We start from the raw sequence: 20,134 nt of genomic DNA on the forward strand, positions 1-20,134 counted from the left end.
CTTGTCTTATATTCCACATGAGTATCCATAAATTTGGGATATGCTGAGCATACTGAACATAGTCATATATTTTGAGGCAAGCGACAATCTGAAGCCAGTCTTAGTGATTGAAGGCATATGAAAATAACATCCCAATACCATACGGGGAGCAATATGTGTAAGTCCTTACTGGGCCTAATTGGGGATATGAATGGAATATCCTCTTAGTTTCTCTTGTCTGAAAAAAAGCCAAAAAGATGTTAATTAAATGAAATTAATTTCTCTATGCAAAACCTCAAGCAGAATCAGAAAGGGTGGCAATTTTGTCAGCCACTTGGGAGTAAGCTGGGAATACCTGCTGAGATAAAAAAAAAATAGTGACAATACTAATGCCATATATTTATAAGGAAAATAATTTGTAGTATGGTGCATAGCTATATGTCATGTTAAAAAATAAATGAATATCATTTTTCTTTTTTTAAATGTGATTCATAACTGTAATCAGTCACTGTTGAGGCTTGTGTGAACAGATATCTACAAGGAATCCACTGAATGTCTTTTCCCCCATCATCTTAACAAATTAATGTGCATTTTGGGCTCAATTTATTCAGCTTGTAAGTGACAAAACCACGCTAAAGTCATCCAAAACTTAGTAAATCACCTTCTTATACATTTCAAAAGGTCCTGTGACATTGAACGTCCCCTGTTATGACACATTAAAAAGCAACAATCTGATTTCTTTTCACTATGTTAGCACACTGGAGACAGTTAAACAAGAAGAGAGGAATAATTAAGCGTTTACCCATGTGAAATATTTACTCTGTGCTTTGAAACCCTTTTATAGTCTGATAGCGGCTGAGACCCCCTTTTTAAAATCGCAGGGGACAGATGAAGCATCAGATGTGAGTTAGACAACATTCTGCGGGTCGCCTCTTGGAAGAATCTGTCTGTTGTGAATGTCTGCCTGAGTGTGTGTGTGTGTGTGTGTGTGTGTGTGTTTATCCGCCTTATCTGAGGCCCACAGTGCCATCAGGCCCTCAAAAGAGGAACTGCTACTTTCCCACCGACTCCCCCCCCCCCCGCCCTCTCATCCCTTTCTTAAATTTTGCCCCAGAGACTTCAATCTGATTCCATTCCTTTATTTAAACCTGTTTTTCAGCAGTTCGTTTGTGATAGATTTGCACGTAGCAGAAGGAACGCGAGCTACTGCAACGCGCGCCGCGTGTCTGTGCGCTTCTCATGCGCACACACACCGGTACGCACACGCGCACTTCAGTAGGACACTGAGAAGAGTGCGTTCCGCTGATCATCTCCGTCCCTCCTTCCAGCAAGCGGATTGCTGATGCTTCTGACGACAACCAGTCGCACAGAGCTGCTGAGAGCGCGAGGCTGAGGAGAGACTGCATCAAGGAGCCGCGCGCCGGCAGCGGGAGTCGTGCGTAGGAGTTGTTCACCGTCTCTACCTGCCATCTGCATTCCTCCTTTTTTCTCAACACCCATCGGACGGGTTTGGGCGCACGGGGAGTCCCGGTACCGAGGGAGGATTGCGCGCGCTCACGCGTGTGCTTTTATGTATGTGCGCGGGTTGGTTGTCGTCTCAGAACCGCGGTATTGTCGCTGTGAAGAAATTCGTTGGAAATCAGCGATAAACAGGCTGACTGGCTTTTACTCTTCCAGCCCCTGCTCAGGTTTTTTCCTTCTTTTGTAAAAGCTGTCTTTCAAGGCGATGGACTTGAGATAGTGCGTCTCAATTTGAGTGCTGGTGGCTGGGAGTTGCCGTCGCGGAGAAATGCGAAAGCATGCTTGGAAGCAGTGAAGGCTACAGCAGGTAAGTGTCAGGATACAGAAAATTAAAAGATGCGCTTTTCATGCCAGCGTTTGTGTCTGTTAGGTTTAATGTGGCATGGGGGGTGCGGGGGTAAAACCAGACCTTGTGGCCTCTCTCACTGCGTTACTTTAAAGACACATCCCTATATATGGGTTCTTCTATGCAGACGAAAAAGAAAGAAAGAAAAAAAAAAAAACAAACTCATCCGAACTCTGCAGTGTCAAATCTGCAAAAACAGGCTACCTGCAAGTCCGCGAAAAAGGCGTCAGGGCAGGAAAAGAAAAATCTAATGAAGACTTGTGGTTAAGGGAGTGAGTGGCTAGGCGCGTCCTCTGCAGGTATGAACACATCAAATCGGAGATACTTCAAATGATTTGGTAGATTTCTCATCATTGCGCATTTTGTCTCTGCAATCCTTTTTTCCTCCTTAATTGTTTCAATGTGTGCTCGCCTTTCTGATATGAAGGCTTAAAGCATTGATCAAATTTAACTGTCCCGCGAATGTGAGTGTATGTGCGCGTGCGAGACAGAATCTGGAGTGTAGGTCTGTTTTTGTATATGTGTATGTGAGAGAGAGAATGAGTGGGGGTGAATCACAAAACATCTTTTCTTGATTTAGCCTTTATTTGGCCACGTATAGACTCTGTTAGGATAACATTTACCACTGTGTGCAAGTGCGAGGCAGTCGTGATCCTCTCTCTGCATGCCATTTTATTCATCTGTGTAAAAAAATAGAAAAAAAGATGGCTATCTGTTAAATGGGCAGCAAAGAAAAAAAAAAAAAATAACAGACAGGATCCTGCAGCAATAGTCATGCAGCTTTAAAGAAGAAAAAAATCCCCCAAAACGACTTTGGACTCTTTGTTTTCAACAAGACGACAGTGATGGGCTCTATATATAGCTTCAACTGCGACAATATGGGACACAGGATGAAACTTGTGTGTTTGTGGTGCCACTCTCCCTCTGCTGTTTGTTATTCAAGGCAACAGCAGGGGATATATATGAGTGCCCCCTGAATTTCTATTTATTTATCCTTTACCTTTTATAATGTCTAAAGTATTGTATATAATGTCTACAAAAAAACTAGTGGGACTGAGTATTGGTGTGTGTGTGTGTGTGTGTGTGTGTGAGGCTGTGCCTGCGGACATTCATAAAGTGCTGTAGCTCTATTGGTTATAAATAACTGGAGGGAGCTGACAGGCAGATAGAGCAGCAGCTTCCTGTCGCTTGGAGCAGCAGCAGAGGCACAACAGCCTCTCTGGCTTTATCTGGACTCACTATGATAGATAGATAGATGATACACTTACTGATATCGCACAGGCAGGGGCACGGGTGTGGCACTGTGGGTTTCATGGGTGCCTATTATGGGATCTCTTTTGTTTTGTTTTTCATCTGCTATATGCTCTTTCCATTAAACGTGATCATTTGACGCTTCACTGTGTGTTTTCTGGACTCTAACTGTGACTTTCAAGCGACCCTATCAAACTAAGTGTTTTGCTGTTGCTGTCTTAATGTCCATTTTGGCTTTTAAATCCCATTTTCAGGTTTTCATATTGATTTTCTTTAGTGATTGGGACTCTGCCGACTCAATCATGGATGCTTTGCAACAGCTGAGAGGCTGCTCAAGTGTGTGATCCGCTTTCTCCCTTCACCCCTGGCTACCTTCATTAAATAAATGTGCAGCAGCTGACCTTGGCTATCTACAGTCATCAATAGGATTCACCTTTTTGCCCTGCAGTAGGCTACAGCATATTGCAAGTGCTCCTCTTACTCCACAGCATTATGCTGCTCTTGACGTGCTGTATTGAATTACAGTTCGTTGATCAATGTTTGCAATAACCCAAACCTCTACATAGTGGCCAATTTAATGCACAGCATCAGATATCACAGGAAAATTGTGCTCTTCATAACTGCATTACATTTCAGGGAGGTATGCTTATTTCTTAGTGTGTTTGTAATGGAATTAGCTGTAGACAGAATGGAGAGGAAAACCAGTAAGATCATCCTAAGAGTGTGCGCTGCATTAATGATTCATGGAAGAAATCGGCTTCACCGTGGCTCTGACAGCAGTCGAGACAGAGTGGGCGGCCATGGTGCGGACAACGATGATGCACGCTGACTGATCACAGGCTTGCCTTCTCACAGCACACTAAATGGCCAGCAGTGGCATTAAAGAGTGGGCTAATGCTGGCTTATGACGTGTTCTCATGTCTCCTGGAGACGTTCTCATCCTGGGTGTAAAGCTGACACCTACTCCATCGACAAGGTGTTTATTAGCTCCCAGTTGTGAGGCCACAATGCCTACATGATGTTAGGGTGACATAGTGCTGTGAGTTTTCACATGGGACACCAATTATGTTGTTTTTACAAGACCTGGCTGCTATTCTGCTTAATGCCACTGGCTTAATTCAGCGTTGCCTTAGACTGGGTGGCATGCACTTTAGATGAAAGGCCTGTGGTGTGGTCATAGTGGCTGTTTGATGGGAGGTAACGGGAAGATATTCTTCACTTTTGTCCTTAGTGGGTATTTGTCTGAACCAAATGTGGAAGATGAAAAGCTGTGTTGACAAAATCTGTATGTTTGACAGGGCAACAGTGCAATCCCATTAGGCAGGAAGACTCATTAGAGAGGTGCAAAAAAAAAATAAATAAATAAATAAAATTATTTGTCCTTTTCCCCAAATCTACACAAACTAAAAGGAGTTTATTATAGTTTCTTATAGCATAGCAAGTGGATGTTCTGCATTAGATTTGTGGATGTGCGTCTTTACAAAACTTGACAGTTATAGTATAAAAAAAAAATGTTTGTACAGTTCTAATGAACTGAAAGTCAATATTTGGTATCAACATCCATACTTCAACCTAGCCTAAACCCTGAAGTATTCTTCAGGATGAATTCTCTAGGCTTCTTGAGTGGCTTTTCAAAGATCTTCTTTGGATGTTGGCTGCCTTTCTTCCTGTTCTCTGTCAAGATGATCCCACACTGCTCCAGTAATGTTGAGATCAGGCTCTGGAGGGTTCATCAGTCCATGAGATCTGTTACAGATTTTTAAGTTCGATTCTTGTGCCATTTGACATTCCTCAATCCTTTCGCATTTCCTTCTTCCTGTAAGAATGACCTCTGGACAGTCAGCTTCTATGGAGACCATTTCTGATGAGGTTTTTGTGAACAGTGGCAGGATCATCTGGAGGGTCAGATGCATGTCTCAGGTTCTTTGTCAAGTCTTTGTTGTAATCATGTTCAGTTTCCTAAAACGTTCAAGGGTGCATTGCAGGCTTATATATGAAGTTTTCAACTAAAAGCTTTATTGGGAATAATCTTATTAATGCAAGAATGCTATTTTTTGCCTATCAAACTGTGTTATCTTTGACATTTTTCATAGATGCAACTAAATTAATGGGAGTGAATTCTGCATATTTGCCACAGGCTGTTAAAGTGTCTAAAAATACGATTCAAAATTGGTTCTTTGCTAAATCGTTTGTTATGCGCTGAAACAAAACATTTTAATCCTAACTTAGTTGTCTGTTTTAATCCTAACTTAGTTGTCTTTTCTATTCTATGAAAGAACCATTAGTTAATGTTAAATAGCTTGAAAAACACAAAAACATTTCTTGCTCAGGAAAGTGAACTGAATTAAAAATGAGTGAAAAGCAATGTTCGAAGAAAACTTCAAAAAGCCTTCAGAAAGTCTGGAGAGCTCAAGTCTACTTTTTAATCACAACAAAGTGGAAGCAAATTATAAAGATGAGGGACGGCTCAAGACTTATGCTCAGCTCTATAGTCTTACTGAAGCACTATGGTGCACATGCCAGGCATTCTACTCATTTACTGTTTTTTTTTAATGATAAGTACATTTCAGTAGCCAAGAATGGAGAAGTTCATGCTCTAGGCTTCAGTAAAGCTCTTTAAAATATATATTGATGTTGACACATCCTTCTAGAAATGCTGAATTGTAATGGTGTAAGTTCATGCAACCCATGTTCTGCTCTTCACTTGGCCTTTGTCATTGTGATGTTTGCGTCAGTGTGTCATCTAAAAAAAAGAAGAAAGAAAATCAAATGTGAAATTATAATTCCAGTGCCCTTAATCCTATAATGTTGGACACATCAGCATAATTATACAGTAATCCAGGCTGCAGCAGCAACATTTAAGCTAAACAGTAAAAGAGTGGTCTCTGGTTAAGCCCTGTGATATGAAGCAGAGCTAAAGAAAATATCCACATTCTTTTGTCTGTGTGGTTGTATGGTTTTCCCTCCAGGCTAATTCAAATTAAAAGCAGCAATGCAAAGAAAAAAAAACTGTAGAGAAAATAAATAATGGTCAATTATTATAAGTATATGAGTGTTTGAGTACATGCACTGCAGTGTGGAGTCTTGTTGGAGGCAGGTCACAGGTATGCCTGGATACCAGGCATTCAGATTAAGAGATTCACATGAGGGACTCATTCCTACAAATCTAAAGCTAATCCTGATCTACTTCAGTTTGTGTCAACATGTGTGAAGAATCAAAGTGATCACTAGGGGTGCTACTGCATGTCTGTGAAACAGATAGAGAGATTTTTTTTTTTTTTCTGTCCCTGGTTAAGTGTCTGGAATGAAAACTCCAGTTTAAGTGTCACACACAATTTTTTGCCACTACCAGTGAGCAAGCATGTGGCATCATAAGGTTAACCATATTAGCTAACCTCATATGCCATATCTAAGGACATAAATGAGAAAGCTGGAAGACCTTGAACTGACATCTAGATCCATTGTGTGGGAATATTTCTTTCCCTAAATGGATAAAGAGAAGTGGGTCAGACTAAAAAACTATGAAAACAGTTACAACATGCTAAGTCACTCAGTTTCACACAAATGTGTTAAGTGGAACAAGACAGAAACAGACTGGAGAACCGGTGCTGGAGCGGCCTCTTTGTTGCACATTTTGACCAAAGCAATAACCAATGCCACTTTGAAGACTTGCTTATCACTTAGGCCTGAAGCATCGTCTAACCACAAGTACTCATGCTCAAGTGTAGCTTCAAATCTTAAAGGTTTCAGCAAACAGCCAAAAAGAAATAGCCCCACCACAATGTGCCTGTATGAATGTCTGGGCACAGAGAGAGATGAAAGCCAGTTAGAATACAGTCCAGAGCTTGTGCTGCATTACTGAGGGGGGGTGGACACCATGCCAGTGTTTAGTATCAGGACACAGATGATTCCTTAAGTTTGCCCAACTCAAACTTAACAAAAATGATCCTTTAAACTGTTTACTTTAAATCACTCCCACACTGCAGTTATTGCTTGGCATAAAGTAGCATCCTATGCTGAATCACTGGAAGGCCGTTAGAGGATGCATCATTAAAGAAGGCACTGATGATGGACAAGGTGATGGGTCAGGGGCTGGCAAGATGTTATTGTGCTTACAGAGGCTCTTCACTTACCCTCTGGAGAGAACATTTGTATTCACTGCACAGGGACTGATGAGTGCCTATGAAGACACTTCTGTTGCCAGGAAGACTTACTCATCCATGTTTTAGATGACTGAGTTATTGTCAGTCTGCTCAGTTGCTAGAAGGCTGTAAATCATATTGACTGAGGAAGTTGATGGCCTCTGACTGGCAGCCTTGAATGAAAGACTTTAGCAACACACTTTAGTGGAAGTTACTCAAGTCAGACCAAAACATTTCCTGTCATTTTAAAGTTTTATATCTTCTAGGCATGTCATTCATATATATATATATATATATATATATATATATATATATATATATATATATATATATATATATATATATATATATATATATATATATATATATATATATATATATATATATATATATATATATATATATATGAGAGTATGTGGCCTTATTTAATACTGTACAAACTTTAAAGGCTCAACTAGTGCTGATGCTACATAATCTGAACAAACTTGACAAGCTAAAGTAGTACTTGTAGTACCTTTGTTTTCTGTTCCATTTAAATTTTGCTGATACATTTGAGAATGTCCTGAGAAATGGCTCTTCAGGATATCTGAGGGTCTTTAACAGTTTTGAGAATTGGTTGATTTATTTATTGAAAATCATATTCAAATCAGACCTTTTACATGACTAGTTTTAGGTGTCTTTTGTTATGACACTTAACACTGACCTAAAACTTATTTAAGCAAAAAAGATTTACCTAACTGAAGGCCCAAACCAGAGTTTACATATGGTGAACAATTTGGGAAAAAAAAAAAACAATCTAAAATTGAGATATTTGCAGCATGTCTCAAAGGTACATAATTTGTTCCAATTTTCTAGATACATTTATAAAAATTGCCAAAGAAAAAATGGTCTCCATGGGCTGTCAAGATTCCTTTCCTAAAGAAGGGCAAAAAAGGCTTATGTACAAGAATTGGATTCCAGATCAGTGGCAACAGGTGTTATGGAGTGATAAATCATCCCCAGACTCAACATTACTGAAGCTGTGTGGGATCATCTTGACAGAAAACAGAACAAATGGCAGCCAACATCCAAAGAAGAGCTTTGGAAAGACCTTCAAGAAGCCTGGGGAATTGTTCCTGAAGACTAGTTAAAGAAACTGCAAGAAACTTGTCCAAGAGGGTTCAGACTGTCAGGAATCAGCTAACTGGACCCATAATAAAAGTCAGAGAGCTGAGGATTGGATGAACAAGATTTATCACAGAGAAGAGAATATTTCCAGGGGTGCAGAATCTGGTTACTCAGTCCGCTTGCCTGTGAAGGTAGAAAGGTCCAGATAAATCCTCCCAATTCATCCAAAAGGGGAGTAACAAGGTCCATAATCCAAATCCAATCCTAAAAGACAGTCCAGAGGTCAGGGTGCCAAAAGTCCACACAAGAATTAGATTGTTTTACCAGACTGGGGCAGGTACGGCCAAAAGCTTCTGAAAGAAACAGGTCTGAAGCTGGAGAGCTGGCTAAAAACATGCTGGAGAAAACAGACAATCTGGCAATGAGAAGCAGATAACCTCAGGTTTAAGTAAGACACAGTACAGGTGGAGTGCATCAGCAATCAATCAGAGGAAGAGGAATGCTTCCAGGGACGGCTGGGAAATGTCAACCCCAGCCCGAGAGCCATGACAGACTGTGTTGAGGAATAAAACTTGTCATTAACTCTTCAATTCTGTTTTTCACTTATAATTTGTATTCCCATATATGATTGCATACTATAATTTGCTGCACATATTCCCTGTTTTCATGGCAATAAATAAGACATAAGTGGTGAACTGAGACTCTTGTACAGCACTTTGTAGCTACCGTCTAAATGAACTGTTTTATTGTGATGATTGTGCATCAAAATTATAGCATTCTGCATCTTTTCTGCTGAAAGCATCTATTCAAACAGTGCTATTCAGTTGTGTATGATAACACAGTTGTGGGACAACACCAGCTCCACTTACACAGCTGCACTTGAATGAATCGTATGATATTTTCCATAAGTGGGAACAAGATTTATGTTTGTGCACCACCTCCCTGATGTAATGGGTGTTAAAATACCCCATTGAGATTCAGAGTTTACAGAGTTCAGCGTTTGGGTGCAGCATGAGTGCTCTCAACCCGTTCCTCTGTCTAGCAGGCTGAGTGAGGACCTACATAGAAATGGATTGTCACTTACACCCTACGTCCTGCGATTCACTTTAATTTGAGTAGGCGAGAACATGAATTTGTTTGTTTTTCAGTTTATTAATTATGTGTGCTATTCTACAATGTGCCGGTTTTAGGTTAATCTAAACAATACACAAGAACCCATTTAAATTGTGCTAATTAGTTTCAGCGTAAGGTCCAAGCGTGTCTCTGAACTTGTTGTTGCTGTTGCTATTTCATGGTCCTTTAAAAGTTCCATTAAAAGCCACTAATCCCATTAGAATTCATTAAGAACATGGACACCCCTGTTCAAATGCTGCCAAAGTATAGAGAGGCTATCCACCACGATACTTGGATTAAAGTGTTCTCAGATAATTCACATATTTTAATGTGCTGCGAGCCCATTAGCCCTTCTTTTTGTTAGATCAGTACAGTCACTTTTTATCCATTGACCATTTTGTTTCAATTCATCATGTGATTCGAGACAACAGGGGCCTTGCTTTGAGGTGGCAGAGGCTTTTAGTTCCCTAAAAGCTCTCTTTCCCCACCTCTCTCTCTCTCTCTTCCTTTCTGGATTTAACTCCCATAAAGGCCTTACTGTCTGGTCTGTCTGCCTTTCTCCCACCCTCACCCCGGCTTTCATTCTTTCACCCACTCACTGTCAACTCAGAGTAAGAGGGAGAGGAAAAGCAATGACAGAACGCTGGAACAAAGAACTGCTAATACTGTTGATGGAGGAGAGCGAAAGTGCCGGGAGGAAACAAGAGGTCGGATTTCAGGTTATCGACCGGACTGGGTGGCATGAAGAGATGTTAGTTTGCTAGACATGAAGAAGCAACGGTAATCCCAATAAACGTTAGGCAGGAAGCAGAGCTATCACACAACTTGTAGAATGTTGAGATTTAGCTGCGGTGACATGTTTCACAGAAATTTGCATGCACAAACATATCATGGTAATATTACTTAATTAATCATTTTTAATCTGTAAAATCAGTGTTTTCATTTTACAGTCCAAGTTTTCAAAAGCTATTTTCTCAAAATGAATTTTCTTCTTCATACCGAGCGAAACATTTCTACTTCATCAAACTTTACAATTTTTTTCCCCGACTGTATTCTGACGGCTTTTGCTGAAGGCTTGTTCACAACCTGATTTATAGAGTACTTTATTCTGAAAACAATGCCAACACTTTTTCTCCTTGTCCTTTTTTTTATTTTGTTTTGTTTTCTGGCTGTTGTCAGTATTTTGTGACTTACAGAGTGATTAAAGAAAGATCCAAATCTCTGCTGTAATAAGCTTTGACTCAACATATTAACAAGATGGAACAAGATGTTTGAACATTGTTTTCCAATGTATAGATTTTTTTTTTTACTATAATTTATGGAAATCAGGACATAATAAAATGTCTCATTTGCATATTTTATCAGCAATTCTTTGAAAATGTGAAGCTATGCTGTATTTTGAATAGAAAACTCCTAACTTTACTAACCTGATTTTGTCCTTTGTCATGCATATTCTGATATTTAAACCACATGTCTTGTCTAATGTCAATTGTAAGCTTGAATGCAAGATTTCTTTCACATCTTTTTCACATGCTTTCATACATAGAGAAATCCAAGGCTGCAAGATATAATTATTTTTTTCTTAATTATATAATTTATTCTGCAAGATGTCAAAAAATTGTTTCTAAAACAAGAAGTTCACAAGAGCCAAAGTAAAGAGTCAACATGACTTATTTAGTCTGAGTTGCAGCCAACATCACATAGTGTTTTATAGTGACATGAAAAAAAAAATAAAAAAAAAAAGAGGACAAGCTTGGGGTGACTTGTGAATTGATTTCCAGCAAATACTAAAGATGGCTGACTGAATTTAAAGTAGATTTCTATTTAAGTTTAATCGTGTAAACAATGCTTTGAATAACTGGAATTTTATTGACAATTTACAAAAGTTGACGCTTATTTGGCAAAATGGGTATTTTTATTCACTGTTAGGGAAGAAAAATGCTGCTCTTTATTAACATCTAAGATGATCAATCCATATTAAAATATTCATCATATTGTCATATTGCACACAATCAAAGGGCTGATTCAGTCAATGTTTCATGTTCCTTCAGGAGAAAAAGAAAAAAAGAGGAACATGGGAAGTTTCATTGAAGGCAAGGGAAGCGAATTACTGCTGTAAGAATCTGATATAGCTGTGCCACACCCAAGCAGACATCATGGTTTACGTTCTTTTTTATGTTAGAAAAGCAAAGCTTACAGTAGTTATTACATCAGGGTTTGAGCAATAACTCTTCACTCTGTTCTAAAACTGGCATGCTCAGGCTGGATTAAAGTAACTGAAGGAGGGGGGTGAGATGGGGTCGATGAAAGAGCCAGGCACCCATCAAAGATGAGAAAATGAAATGGCTTTTGACCTTGTAGGATGCCAGCATATGTCGCACTGCCACAGAAGTGCAAAGTAGTTTGTGAACCTGTGGGGATCGAGAGGGAAGAGAGATCAGGTGTGATGTCGGGTGAGATGAAGGTTCATGCAATTTAACCCCTTATAACTGATTTAGCAAGGGACTGAAAGGTGTATAGGTGGGCAAAAGTTATTATGATCGCACAACGAGTCTGTGCAAGACAGGTAAAAAAATAGAACTTTTTGCAAATGGCACAACTCTCGATATGCTTATGACATTAAGAAATGGGCTCTGTGAATTGGCGGAGCTGATTTTACGGCCTAAAATGAAACCTCAGGAGTAATCTCCCTCTATAATACAATCCCTATATTCACCCTGCTCCTGAACCTGTGGTAGATATGCAAATGTCAAATAAATAATTCAGCCCATATCCGTGTGCTTGCTTCTGTCATGTTGGCAATAATGAGTAAGACAGGGATAAGAAAAAAATATGTCTTTTTTTTTTTTTTTCCATTTGCTGCGGCTAGTCCATCAGCCTCAAACCGGGCTCATAGGACAAATAAGAGGCTGAGCCTTTCTGCAACTCTACTGTTTTTTGAGTGACAGTAGAGAAGTAATGCAACTACAGCAAAAACTATTGATGAAAAAAAACAACCCAGTAAACCATCAGTGGTCTACAGTCACTGGTTTTGTTCGATTTTAAACTTTCTGAATGATCAGATATTTGGAAGATATAGCCACAGCACGATCCACACAATGTTTGAGATGTTTACTCGATAAATAGCTGCAACAAATTAACTTATTAAGCGACTAATCGCTTCAGTTTTTAATGCAACATTAAAACACTGATTCATTTGCAATGCAAATTTAATCCCATAGCTCACAGGTAGGAAGGAGCTTGTTTGTTAATCCATTACTCTGTTACCTCATCCTTAGGCCACCTCTGTAAATAAGGTTGTTAAATAATCCAGAATGAATAAGTTTAAGTTTTATGCTTGAGAAAACAACTTTTCTTTTTTTTCTCCAGCAGCTATTTGCATTTCCACTGGCCTCTTCTAAATCACATCTGTAAATGTCATATGAGCTACAACATGACAATAACAAGTCAGAAGAACAAAACCTGGATTCTAAAATAATGAATATCTGCCTGCTTCAGCAAAGGGATTTTTTTTTTTAAAGAGCCAAAAACAAAGACAGTCATGGTCGTTAATTTAAGGTGTGAATAGTGATATGAATCTCACTTGAGCTATTTAGACTGAGGCCAGATGGGCTTTAAAAAGAGCTGCACTAAAGAACAAATTATTTTAAACAAATTACAGTATAAAATGTGGCAATACAGCACCAGTGCATATGTCAGTCTCCTTACTCATTATCAGCCATGCCTCTGCTTGTCCTCTGTAGGAATTTGTCCAGCTACAAGATGAGCTAAAGAATTGCTTGAAATGTTTCCTCCCTGTTGGCAACTTTTTAACTTTATCTCTAAAAAGAAAATGTGAGTGTTCACTTTTCCTCCACCATCTCTCTCCGCCCTGCTGAACTACAGTCTGACAGTAAGCTGTGCATAAAAGACCTTTTTATTAAGTTAATGTCCGTTTGTAATTATTTGGCCATAATGGTAAAGTCTAATCCACATACACTGTATTTCAGATTTTAGATTTTAAATCAATTTTAGTAGTTTCCTTTTAGGACACAAAAGCAATAAGGTTTGCACCCATATTCCGGTCATTTTTTTCTGAGAGGTGTACAAGTGTTGACAAGGGATTTGTGGTATTTCTGCCAACCCTAAAGCCATCTGGTATTACTCTACTGGGTCACCTTGTCATTGATCTGTGTGTAGCATGTGAAATACCTAGACTTTCTAAACATGGGTGATTCTGCTCCCCTTTAGTGCTGCTCAGATTATCAGAGCCATATTTGTGGTTCTGCTCTTTTTACCATCTTTGTGGCCTCCTCCTCTACTACACAGAACCAAAGATAGGAAATGGGAGGATGCAAGGACAGCTTAGACAAGTAATTTTGCCTTTAATTGCTTGAACCTCCCATGAGTACTTTTGCTTAAGTACTTCAAAACCGTTGTTGTTTTCCTACATATAATCTTTGATTATATGAAGGTCAGCATTTTTCTCTAAGCTTCTTATGAGAGAATTTGGAGCAGGTGGATTGCTCAGATAGACGAGCTAATACTTCCCTGCTGGAGTTTCAAGTGAGAGTGACCTGCCCCCTTCCTCCATCCCCTGCACTTCTCTTTGACTGTCTTCAACCATCTTGCCCCTCTTATAAACGATAGTGTTGGATTTTTTTTCCTGTCTTTTGTTTCTGCTTAGACCTCATTTCCCTGCCTATATCAATACTGTCATTATGTGGGGCTTTATCTGGCTAATTAAGGCTTCATCTTTCTGGGCAATCTCTCAGAGGACATGGATTAAGCTTCCCTATCTCTACACTGGAGCCACAGTGGGGTCAGCCAGGCCTGACTGACTCCCTGTGGATTTTGGAGCCCAAAAAAAAGTGCAAAAAAAAAAAAATATATATATATATTATGGTTTGGTCTACTGGAAAGAAGAAAAATTTAAAAGATGGACAGTGGATGCAAGAATCAAAGAATTTATTGCTGAACTGTGATGCAGGTTTTGAAAAAAAATTGATAGAGCTCAGATTGGCAAACATATGCCGCACTATCAAGATGCCCTGAATTGTTTTATTTCTGCAACTTCAGCAAAAATGTGCACACTAGCAGCTGTGTATAATAAATCCTGCTACAATATAAATACTATAAATTGTTTTTGAGGCTATTTTATCAGGAGGAGGCCATTTGAGTTGATTGCCTAGCAGTCAAGAAGCCAACAGACAATCCATTTACAGTTTGTTTGCTTGAAATGAGTTGTAAATGAATTTGCTTTTTGTTTTGTTTGTTTTTGTATCCTTAGAAGAAAAGATCTTGAGCTTACTGGTTAAATTAAATTAAATTAAATTAAATTAAATTAAATTAAATTAAATTAAATTAATAATTGAAACTACATTAAAAATGAATAGGATAAAATGTTATTAAATAAATTTTAAATAAAACTAAAATAAATACCATAAAAGGGACATTTGTTTGTTTGCTTTTTTCACTTACAGAACACTAGGTAAGAAAAATGTCGTTGGTGACATCAAAGGCAGTTTGATTAAGTCTTGATGAGAAAATAATGGAAGTGGGATTAGAACCTTACATAAAGGTGGTATTAGAAGAAATCAGCAGCTGAGATCTGAGCTGAGTTCAGAGAGACAGAGACACCTGGACTTTCAGGGGACTTTGTTGATCTTTTAAGAGTGCTGCACATGGAGCCCTTTCATATCTAAGAAAACACAAAGACAGAAGTCATAGAGTTGTGCTGAATAATGTTCATGGCAGTGTGAAACACCTTTTGTCTATTCTAAGAAAAGAGTCAGAAGTGGAAGTGGGAGAGTCAGAGTCGAGGAGAAAGCCTGACAGTTCAGATGACAGAATGGGGACAGGAGCTCATTAAATGATGACAAAACCATTGAGTAAAGCGCCCCTTCAACATTTGTCCTTGAAAACATTTGTTTATTGTCCTTTAACACTGAAACTGAATATCCATTAAACTCCTGCAGACCAGCCACCAATTTTGATTATTATTATTTTTTTATATATTTTATTGCACTGAATGGGGAATGGTAATGGTTCATATGGTATGAGGTCATAGTACATAAATACAACACGTACAAAAATACATAGATCTGTAGCCAACTTCTGCAGATAATTTAGTCTTTGTTCTTTGATAAACCACTTGTAAGAATGAGTTTTTGTGTGAATCTTTGTTAAATCTAAAGTAAATTTGAACAAGAACGGTTTATGATGTAGTTGTTTTTATTTGCCTTTATGTTTGGGAACAATAAATAATAAAATTACGTGGGAGGGGTGTAATGTATAAAAGAAATGTAGCGTTTACAGATTATATTTTTTTTCTTGAATCTTTTCTTGTCTTGTTGAAGGTACGGTTACTCAGTGTCTCATAACAGAGCCCTGAAATACCATCCTGTCATCCTCTCAAGGTTCAGCTTAATGGATGTAATAAAAAACAAGCATCTGAAAGAAGTATGCCATTTCAAAATGAAAAAAAAAAATGCTGAAACTTGGCCAAGGCTGAGGCCAGGAAGTTTGCTATTACTTCTGAGCTTTCTTTGGGTCGTGTTTACAGTGTTATAATGACAGGATGTGAGCTGGTGCATATAGAGGTGGGAGAAGAGCCTTGGGAGACTGAAGCTGTGTCTCTTGGTTTAATCTGTTCAATACCCACACAATTATTTCTCGAATAGAAAAGATGGTTACAGTTCCAGTTGAATTTTTAGGTTTCCATACATTTAATGTTCAAGCTCTTTTATTCATGAAGTAAATCAAAAGAAGAAACCCACTTATAACTGAAGATAGATTAAAAAAAATGATGTGGATATAATACTGGTCAATGTATAAATGTGTTGATAAGCTAAATACAGCAGCCAAAGTGGTAGAAGGTTATGAGGATGAGACTTCTAGTGCGACACTTATTAGGATAACCAAGACCACTCACTCGTGTTTTTGAGGCATGAACGCATCATCACAGTCTTTTGGTGTTTTGTTATTAAAACATACGGAAACCGAGACAGGAAGCGAGACAACAGGTAAACAAGAGATATTTTGTTTCACTGTTATATTGTTTCTTTAGGATTTAGAGTTAATTAGGAATAAAACAGTCCTCTGTCTTTAATTGTATCTTCTTTTTAAGGTGGAATTATTGGTTTGCTTTATAGAAAACAATCAAGTATCAAATCATTTTTCACAGTGAAAGCGAGAGGGAAAATAATTGTGATGTTATTTGGCAACCAGATTCTTTATTTTTTTTTATTTTTTTTTTTTTTGTATTGTGTTGAATAGTTTTGGATTGGCACCATGAATCATATCCAACTGAATTGCATTGTATAAAGTCAAATCATTGTGAAATCATTAATCAATCACATCCCATCATGAACAGGGGTATCAACTGGGGCTTCACTGTATTGTTACTGTATCGTATTGCTGGAAGCGTATTGGGATACGTATCAAATTGGCCTCAGTGGTTGGGGATTCACATACCTAATTGGCAGTAGACCCTTGAAAGTCAGTGGGTTGAGGAGGTGGGGCTTCATTTGATCAAGCATGTTCTGGTTCGTCTGATAATCTTATAGGTTGAGTTCTTGTGGCCTGGGCCTACTTGTGCTCATCATGTTTCTTTGGTTTAAACAGGATACTAAAATATTTTGCAATTAGTGAATTCATCCAGATTATGAAGAAAGTGTTTTGAGGTGGAATATTACCACAATAAACAAAATAAAGCCACTGATATTGAAGTTCAGTGCTCAAAATAATAAAACAGTAAAAAGGTTATTAATGGACCTAAAGCTGACTACGTTTAAAATCACAAATGTTAATGTACAGATCCTGGGAAGATTTGACTGTCTTCAGTCTTCTCTATTTGTTAATTATCTTTCTCACTGTAGAGAGCTGGACTCTAGATTGTTTAGCCTTATAACACTTCCCAGATTGATGGACAGCAGCAGTTATCACACCAAGGTTATTTCTGATGTCTTTCCTCCTTGGTATTGTGAAAACACACACCCGAAAAGTCCAGACAGCACATTACCAAGTCTTAGGCTTTCATAGAGGTGCTCACACTTGCTGATAATTAAATGCATTTCATTAGCAACACTTGGCTGCTGTTTGCCATCTTAATTACTATTGAAGCTGTAACGGTTTAATTAGTAATAACAGTTTTTTTCATCTTGACTTAGCTTTCATTAAATTATTAATTAGTGTAATACTTTGTGTCATGTATTGTATTTCATCTTGGTTGTATTTACTTCATTTTAGGACTTGATTATAAGTATATGATTTATTTGTTCTGTAAAACCTTAGATTTGAAGTAGGTTGTACATTTTCCACATTTATGTATGTCGTTTCCATCACTAACTGAGCTAACTGAAATTTGCTGTCATGCCATGAAACAGTAAGCAGCCTAACTGTAGCTTACATCGGATGGCAGCATCTTTACTTACTGTTTTTCTTTACAGTGTAAAGTGTCACGTACCAGCAAGGAGGACTCATAAATTATCAGAAAACCCAGGGATAGGTAATGGGGGTTTATTTAACAGACTGACGAATAGCAAGGTAATATTGAAACTGACGGTGATCAGAGAGTCCGGGTGGTGGAAGACAGCGGCAGGTGCATCCGTGTTTTCCGATGAGCAGCAAAAACCAAGTCCGTGATCTAAAGGGAGATTCCAGAGAGCAGTCCAGGGGTCAAACATACAGGGGGTCCAAATATTAGCGGAGGCAGAGTTACCAGTGAGGGAACGAGCAGAGGCGAATATCCAGGTTCCGGAACACAGGGTCGTCAACAGGCAGGCAGGCAGACAGGTTATACGGGAAACAGACAGGTAACAGAGGCTGGATACGTGCAGGGTGAAACCACGACGATCTGGCACTGGAGGAATGTCACAGAGCTGTATAAATAGGGCTTGGTACAGGTGTAGCGCATCAGCCCCAATCAAGAGCAGGCGGAGATGAGGCGTTCAGGGCAGCTGAAAAAACTGAGCCCCACACCACAGACCATGACAGTAAAGCCTATTTCATTCTGACAAGTGTTTCTTGGTAATTATTTGCAGCAAATAAATCATGATGTGCAATAATTAATGTTTAAAAAGAAAAAAAAACAAACAAAAAAAAAAAAAAAAACTGCATTGCTGGGGGGCCCTTTGCTGGCGTATTGTCCCTAATCTGTTATCCACTACAGCATGCAACAGCAGTATCCTCCAGCGTCTGATCCCAGTGCACTAGTGTGGCATTTTCTGCATCAGGGTTGACTCTTTATCAACTAATTACCCCTCATTTCCCTCTAAAAAGGCCTTGCTGTGAACTGCAGTGCAAGCTAAGCAAAGGGGACATTTTCTTTGCCACACTTGGAGGATAGCCTTTAGATGCCAGTCACAATTAAAGTCAATATGGTCACGAGCCTATCCACACTGTGCCCATCACATGTCCAAGCAGTCGATGAAATATAACTGTAATTATTCATTATGACACAAAGGCACCTTTCTATGTTGACTTATTTAATTAAGGGGCTAGTGAAGCTTTCATTGCAGTTACTGCAACTTCACCTGAATCCTAAACACATATGGATGAGTTAGTACAGTGGTTACTTTCAAGACAACACAACTATCCAAAAACAAATATCCCCATATGCATGCATGCATGTAAAACCTAACACTTCCACTGGTAACATAAAATAAAAATGTTTAGTATGAAGGTAAACTGAAGGGTTATAGAGAAAATGACTGTATTCATTTGCATAAGTACTGTCATTCTAAAAGTTAATCTGACACTGTTTTGGCAGATATCTTGTGCAGTAGGAGAGGTAACAGCGCAATATTAATTCATCACTTATGAATACATATTTAATAAAAAATATGGATTACTTAAATAAATTACGATGTCCTGGTAGGATGTGAGTGAGTAGAATAGTGTTTGGAAAATTTAGATTTACTAATCAGACCAGTTATTTATTATTATTTTTTGTTTGTTTCCGTAGATGTTTTCAAGGTTCCTACACTTACTAAAATATTTGTACATATGAAGTTAATTGTGCCACAGGAGAAAAAAAAAGTCATAAACCACAAATTTGAATTAATCAATAAGACTTATTGCCCAGCCGTAATATGTATGTAATAATTTGTGCTGTTGGAGTCTGTTTTAAATTTAATTTTCTGTAGTCAAGGAGTTTTTTGGGGATTTGAAGAAAATCTTTAGGTTTGGAATTTGTAAAGCATTGAATTAACTTGTGTATTATATCAATTGTTAAAGTGAAAGTGAATTTTGTTCACTACTAGATTCAGAGCCATATACTGTATAAGCTTCCATTATACATCACACACATCAGTGATAATGACTGATTGTGTGGCTTTGTAAGTAGTATAATGTAACCACCCTCTGGGTCATAACAAAGAAGCATAAACACACATCTAAGTCTCTAGGACAGGTTAATTCAAAGATATTTGCCATATAAAATCAGTTCATCTATTAATTTTGCACTGTATTAAACTTGCACTTTGTCTTTTATGAATAAAATCCATGATTAATTGAATGGTCACTGTAGCAGGTGATATGTGTCGAGGATTTGTATCCCACTTACTGCCCGTTATACACCAGGCGAAACCATGATTGTGATCTGAAAATTTTATTAACCACTGCACAAGAGAAGCTGATGGGGGAGAAAAGAACATCCTTCCTGACCCATTGCTTGAAGCAGAATCTCTTCAAG

At 38.4% G+C, this 20,134-nt stretch overlaps 1 protein-coding gene across 2 annotated transcripts in view; it reads left to right on the forward strand.

The window, feature by feature from the left end:
- lingo1a (leucine rich repeat and Ig domain containing 1a) overlaps nucleotides 1-20,134 on the forward strand; it is a 157,831-nt gene that overhangs the window by 127,605 nt on the left and 10,092 nt on the right. The window contains exon 1 of one of the 2 annotated variants that reach the window (XM_041997744.1): nucleotides 1,136-1,807. The exons of the other annotated variant lie outside the window; for it this stretch is intronic. The gene's annotated coding sequence lies outside the window, so the exon portion shown is untranslated. Of the gene's footprint in view, nucleotides 1-1,135; nucleotides 1,808-20,134 lie in introns of those variants that run through there. 2 annotated transcript variants of the gene reach the window in all.

The sequence above is a fragment of the Melanotaenia boesemani genome, chromosome 10, assembly GCF_017639745.1.
Source record: "Melanotaenia boesemani isolate fMelBoe1 chromosome 10, fMelBoe1.pri, whole genome shotgun sequence".
NCBI lineage: Eukaryota > Metazoa > Chordata > Actinopteri > Atheriniformes > Melanotaeniidae > Melanotaenia > Melanotaenia boesemani.